This window comes from Monodon monoceros, unplaced genomic scaffold, assembly GCF_005190385.1.
Source record: "Monodon monoceros isolate NGI ecotype Baffin Bay Population unplaced genomic scaffold, NGI_Narwhal_1 Super_Scaffold_3, whole genome shotgun sequence".
In the NCBI taxonomy this organism is placed as follows: domain Eukaryota; kingdom Metazoa; phylum Chordata; class Mammalia; order Artiodactyla; family Monodontidae; genus Monodon; species Monodon monoceros.
The window spans coordinates 62,134,353-62,141,214 of record NW_021703780.1 but is presented as its reverse complement, the minus strand read 5'-3'; positions in this window follow the sequence as shown (position 1 = coordinate 62,141,214).

Genomic DNA, 6,862 nt, shown 5'->3' with positions numbered 1-6,862 from the left:
GAAAAATTAATTATTTTTTACCAAACCCTGCACCAGCCTAGGACTTTGTCCCAGACCCCTGGTCAGGAAGCAGAGGCAGGTCCAAGTGTACCAGTGTTCAGGTGCCCTGGGCTGGGCCCTCCCCGCCACTGTCCATGGGCTTGCCTGCCAGGTGCCCATGCCCATTCAGTCCCTCAGGTGTGTGTGTACCTTAGTGGTCCTCTCCTTGCCCTGCCAAGACTTTCTGTGAGTAGCTCTCCTTCTCTCTGTTCCTGTGTCCCTGCCTGCCCCTTCCAGCCTTTTCCACGTCTCAGAAATTTCAGGCCACCACGAGGTATGAGCACAGCCCCTATGAGTGACTCCATTCAAGTTTTGGGCACCTGGAGCAATCAGTTAGTGGGTGAGGGGAGTTCAAACCCAGGTCGCAAGCAGGCAAACTGAGGCTGAGAAGGCTTCCCCTGCAAGCACTGAGCACCCAGTGTCCCCCAGCTAGGAGCGATGGGGACCCTCGTCCACCCAGCCCTTGTCCTGATCCCTGCAGACCCATAGCCACCCTCTCTCTATCAGACTCTTTACTTACTGGAACACGGGCTCCTGGTGTTTAACCAGCCAGGAAGGCCTGACTGGCTGCCCCCCTACCCCGGTTCCCCCCAGGCTCAGGGCCTGCTTATGTAGTTAGAGGTCACAGAGGCAGGGGATTGTAGACAGGATGACCTCTCTCTGTGGTTCTGCAGAATGAGCTGTAGCAGAACCAGTGCTGGACCTGGACGCTAAGGGTGAGGACGTGGACAGATGGTGAGGAAGAGACCATGCAAGACCCTGGAACCTCACCTCAGGGCCCAGAGATCCTAGTTGGAGGCTGCCCTTCTGCCAGAGCCCAGTCTGAGCTGGTTTGAGTCTGGAAGTCCCAGGCTCAGCCTGATGAGGTGTAATGATTCACGTGGCAGCTGCCTCTCCACACATTCCAGCCACAGCCCCCAGTGCTTAGCATGTGAGGTGGCTGGCCTGGAACCACCCAGTGGCTGGGGCATGTTCCTAGGGCCCCCGCACTCAGGGGCGACCTCTCCCCAGGCCTCCCAGGCTCCTGGGGAGGGTAGCACTCTTTATAGTTTCCAAAGTACTTTCTAGTTCACAAGCTGGAAAGAGGGGCAGGGAACTTGCCAATACCTGGCCTTCAGGGAAGGGAAATGAGGGAAAATGGGGCTTAGAGAGTAGACTGGGCTGGCCAGGGCCATATAGCGAGACTATGACAAATAGCACTTAACAGGGCTCCTGCCCCTGGCCTGGGCTACTCCCAAGTGTCTGGCTCCAAGGGGTATCCCAGGGCATGTAGGACCCATTCTGTGACCAGGGCCAATGGAGGGGGGGGGCAGACTTCAGCTTTACAGGTCAATGGGCAGCTGTGTCCAAGGGGGAAGACCTCCTTTGCCCTCTGTAAAGCTTCCCACTGCCCTGAGCCTCCCCCAACGGAGCCTCTCCCTCCTCTGAGCCCACACACGCCCCCTACCCTTCCTGCTGCTCCCATCCTCACTGGCCAGAGAAGCAAGAGGCTGGGGCTCAGTGCCTGTTCTGTCCTGACCTGTGGATCCCCTTCCTATTCATGGCCTCAGTTTCCCAGTCTGTCAGTAACAGATGGGCAGTTCAAGGCTTGAAGGGGCCCCATAAAGTGCCCAAGCACTCAGGTCCTGGATGCAGACCTGTGACTCTGAAAACCTGAGGTCCCGTCTACCCCGCAACCTTGGGGGCTGCCCGTGCAGGCCAGGCTGTGCTCCTCCTGTGGGCCCCAGCCCAGGGCTCTGAGGGGTGAGTCTAGCCCTCAGCTCAGGGACAGGAAGTCGTATTTTCCTCCTGGGTCCTGAGGAAGGAGGCAGGGGGAGAATGGCAGCTCAGACCCAGTCATGTTTACTCGGGCCCGGCCCCCTCTGAGCTCAACAGGCCCATTCATTAGGAGCCCCATAAACCCTTCGGGGCTCCCTGAGGTTCAGAGCGCTTGGACGCCAGGCCTGGCTGCTGCCCCCAGACCTGCGGGGGGCCAGGGGCAGCAGGTGGGGCACAAGTGAGGCAGAACTGGGGATGGCCATGGGGAACTCAGACACGCCTTGGCTTCCCAGTCTCTGCATTGGAGTAACGGTTCCTGCCTATGCATACTGTGGAGCAGTGGGGAAAATCAAAGGAGTCTTCATGGCTGTGTTCCCTCAGACCAGGCTCCTGAGAGCATGTCCTCAAAGCGTATGGCCTTCAAGGCAAACCTGAGACTGCAGTGGCCCAAACCAGAGCTGAATTCCTTGTGAAGACCCTACACCTGGCCTTGGGTTGTCCACAAGCCACACCCTGGCAAGGTGGGCATGGGTGTGCAGCCCTCTGGGGTGGGGGAATCCCTTGCCCGCTCCAGCGCTCCCTTCCTCATCTGTTCAAAGGCAGATCTTCATCAGAAGTGGAAACGTGGGGACTGGATGGGCTGTTGAGAGATGAGGCCCTAGGGTCTGCTCACCTCCAGATCCGGAGGGGATGACTCACATCAGGGGCCTCTCCACGCAGTCCTCCAGCTGCACTTAATCAGGTGGGGTAAGGTGTTGTCCTGTGGCCCCCCAAAATGGAAGGGATGCAGCGGCAGCATTTGGTGAAAAGAACTGTGGGTTGGGGGTCTGACTCCTACCCAGCTCCTGTGTGACCTTGGAATAATCCCTTCTTCACCCCGGGCTTATGCTGACCGGGGTTAGAGGGGACACAATCCGAAACTCCTCTCAGCCCCCGGGGTTCCCGTGTTGGGCAGAGAGGGAGAGGGTAGGAGCAAGACCTCCCACCCCAGACCCCTTTCAGCAGCGCCCCCAAGTGCCCGGGGCGACCTGGCCAACGGCTCAGGGACCCTGGCTGGGGGCAAGAGCAGAGCCTCCTTTCCCAGACACCTTCCAGGTGGGGTGTGACTTCCCACTCCAGTGGTTGTAAAATCCACTGAAGCCTGGTGAGTCCCTAGTGGTGGCGAGGAGGGGGTCTGTGCCTTGGAATACCACCTCCCATGTGTGTTTGACACGTGTTTCCGCCTCTCCCGGCGTGGGCTCCTGCTGCTGCTATTTATAACCTTTAAGAGCTCCTGCCGACTGCAAAGTTTTCTTAAACTCAAAATATCACCGAGGTCCTGGGCATGCTTTCCAGAGGCCGGATGGGCCCTGCGGTTTGAAGGGATGAGGGGGCCAGGAAGGAGGAGGCAGTGGGAAGGGGGTTAGCTCAGACACTGGGTCTTGCCTGGGGGCGGTGGTGGGGAGACCTTGGGTGGGGGACCCTTAGTTCTTGACACTGGGTCCTGCTTGGCCTGGAGGGGCCGTCTATGTGGGTGGTCCTTGTTCAGACTGGGCCATCTGGGGACTGCTGGGCCATCTCTCTGGGCCTCAGTTTCCTCTCACCCTGAATGCCTCAGGGCACGCTAGCTGAGCTAAGCAATGAACTGGCAATGACACTGGGAACATCTCGGGCTGGGACCAGGGCTGTGTCTGCCTGGCTGTCCGACACCCGGCACAGAGCCTGGCCCAGAGGCGCCATGGACGTAGCTGAACTGGCCGGAAGGGGAAGTACTTTGGGGAAGTTTATAAAACTGTGTGGGAGAACGATGTTCAGAGAGGGGCAATGGCATGCTAGAGGTCACCCAGCTCATCCAGACCAGGTCTCCAGCCCTTCCCAACACCCAGGGCCCTCTCAGGCTGTGGAAGAGGCTGAAGGGCCCCAGATGGAGACAGGTGAGTTGCCACCTTGGAGGAGGTTCCAGGGTGACAGAAGAATGGCTATGCATATCTCAGAGACCTCCCCGGAGCTGGAGGGGGCACTGGTCACCAGCTGGGCCCAGTAAGGACAAGAGGCAGCTCAAAGTCACACACCCAGCTCCTACCTGCCCTGGGCCGCTGCTCCATCTCCGGGGCCCCTCTGCCTCCTCAGAAGTGAATGAAAGCCTCAAGCCCCTTTTTTCAGGTGGGAAGCAGAAGCCCCAGCGACTGTGGACTCAGTCGTGCTCTCTCCATAGGGAGACTGGTGGTTTAGCCTCCCCCCACCTCCACTGTGCCCCTTTCCTTCCCTGCCTTCCTGAGCTGGTGTGGGTGTACAGAGGCAGGGAACAGGAGTGCTGACTTCTAGGCCAACTAGCATACGCCGCCCCTCTGCAACACCCTTTGCCCCACAGCCGGCTCTGGAAGCCATTCCTGGCCCAGGGAGCAGAGCTGGGTCCCTGACGGAAGAGTGGCCACCTCCGCCTCTCCCACTTAGTGCTCCACATATATTTTCCAATTTAAGCATGATCGCAGAGGGCTATTTGGGGGCGGACGGGGGCAAAGACGTGATGACCTAGCAGAGAGAGGAGAGGGATGAGAGAGAAAGAAAAGTGTTCTGGAAGGTCAGACCTGATGGAGCCACTCCTTTGCTCAGACGCCTTCCTGTGACCCCCTGGATCAGATCACTTACTCCCCAAACGCTTGAGAACTTATTGTGTACGGGGCTGGGCTCAGAGACTTGGAGGCTCCACTTCTGGGAGCCACTTCCCTGCAGGCACCACTGCCCTGGGGTTCCCATTGCCTGAACCCTGGTGAGTCTCTACCCCTGCTTCTCACTGTCTGACTTGACCTCCCCTTCTTGGCTTGTGGGGGGGTCTCATATACCCTTCAAATGTCCCCTTTTCTCCTAGGTCTTCCTGGATCTGCTTCTGAGCCCCCAGCAGAGTAAGGCCTCGGATTCTTGATTCTTGCCTCTCTCTTGACAGACTGCGAGCCCTGAGGGCAGGGACTGGGTCATCTCTGTGGTCCTGCTGAGTCTTTCATGGTAGAAAAAAAAAGCATCATCTTGTCCCATGTCTCTGCAGGAGGGGAGAATTAGTGGCTGGAGCTTTGGACTTCAAATACTCTCCCCGCCCCTTGCCCCTCTTATCTCTCAGTTGCTATGGAGACAGCCTTCCTCTTCTGAGCCTCAGTTTCCCCAAGAGGAGGGAGGGAATCCCAAGATCTCAGAAAGAACCTCCTCTGGCCTCTGGACAAGTCTCTTGTCATGCATTGTTAGAAAGTTCTTCTCCAGGGAGCCTTAGGAGATTAAACCTGATGGATTGGAAAGTTCTTAGCAAATCAGGGAGCAGCCCAAGGGTCAAGCTGGCAGGACTGGAGCCCAGCTCCTAGATGGGAGACTGAAGTTTGGGAGGCCTGGGGCTGCAGGGAGGGCCCGACCGCAGTGCTCCAGCCCAGGCCAGCCCATCTGAACCTGTGGCCTCTGTTCTCAGTGGGATGATGGGTTCGGGGGGACCCCAGGGCCAGGCAGCGGGGGTGTGAAGGTGGTGAGGGCTCTTGACTGATGCAGTCAATGGCTCCTCTTCATGGTTCCTGACCCCAAACTGCATCTACAGTGATTATAGGTCAGGCAGGGAGCTGCAGGCAGGCTAGGTGGGGGATGCGCTGGGGGAGGGGCCTGCTACACCTACCAGAGAGGTTCCTGCTTATCCCCTCAGACCAGGACTCCCGAAGGCAGGCCCCTCTTCAGTGGGGTGGGGCTTGCAGTCAGGCAAGGATCCCAGGGGACACAGGAATCCCCCAGTCCCTCCTCGGTTATCTGTAGCCTTGGATGAGCCCTGTATTCATGCGGAATTCCAGCCGATTGTTCCCTTGTTGACTTGACTCTAAGCTCTAAGCTCCAGCAAAGAAGCTTCAGCCTTCTCCGAGGCACTGAGACCTGGGCAGGGGCAAAGGTTGGTGCAAGTGGGGGAAGGAGGAGACTCAGGTCCGAAGATGCCCCAAACTGACTGTGCTGGGGGGACTGTGTGTCTGCTGAGCTGACCTAAGACCCCACTCCATTGTACAGGTGTGAACACTGAGGTCTCCAGAGGGCAAGAGTCTCTAGGAGTCAGTGATGGGACTAGGACCAGAACTGGGTCCCCTGCTGGCCCCGATAACCAATCCCAGGACCAACACCTGGATTTGCTTTGGATGGGACATGGTGCTTTGATGTCCCCCAGCACTCCATCCATCTCCTCAAAACAGCCTCTCCATCCAGCTAAGCTGCAGACTTCTCAGACACCGAGTCTCTGACCATTAGCCCTGGCTCCAGAACCTAATGAGGCTCCCTGGAGCAGAGGGTCTCAAAGTCCAGATTTTGCAGAGAGCAGGGTGTCTGGTATCATCCCTTCCTGTCTGCTCCAGGCCCAACAATTGGAGGTCCCTGGGCTGGTTTGAGGGGTCACTGCACGTTCCTGGGCATCTGTGAATCTGAATCTGCTGTGGACCCCCTCCAGTTCTCCAGCCCAGCATGATGGGGCCCTACCTGTCCCCCAGCCATCCCCTTTGCCCTTCTGCTGCCTGCTCTGGGGTCCAACATCTGGGAAAGGAATGGGTCGGGAGCCTTCCAGAGAGTCCTTTCCCACGAGAGCCGAGCTCTGACCCCAGTCCTTATCTGGCCTGGGTGTTCCAAGAACAACACAGATGCTAAGGCTTGCAAGCCCCAAACTTGGGGACGCTGACCTCCCCAGGCCCAGCTGCTCTGCTCTGGCCTCTATTTCCTTCTGTGAGCAGGGTGGGGGTGGGGATGGCCCTCCAGGGGGTTTGGAGAGGAGGCAGTGGAAAGGTTCCAAAATACTGGACACACACGTTCAAACTCACACACACACGTGCACTCACACTGCCACCTACCCACACCTCACCAGGCAGGCCTGCCATGGTTCCCTGATTTCTATTGCCCTCGGCCTCTCTCCTCCTTCCCAGCACTCCTAATTCCCACCCAGAGCTCTTCCTATACCGTGAGCTTGAAGGTATGATGCGTTAGGGGTATGTGTATGCAGAGGCATGTCAATGTGTGTATGTGCGCACGCAAAGGGAATGTGTGGGCAAAGTGCATGTGTGCCTGTGTGTGAAGGTGTGTGTGCACA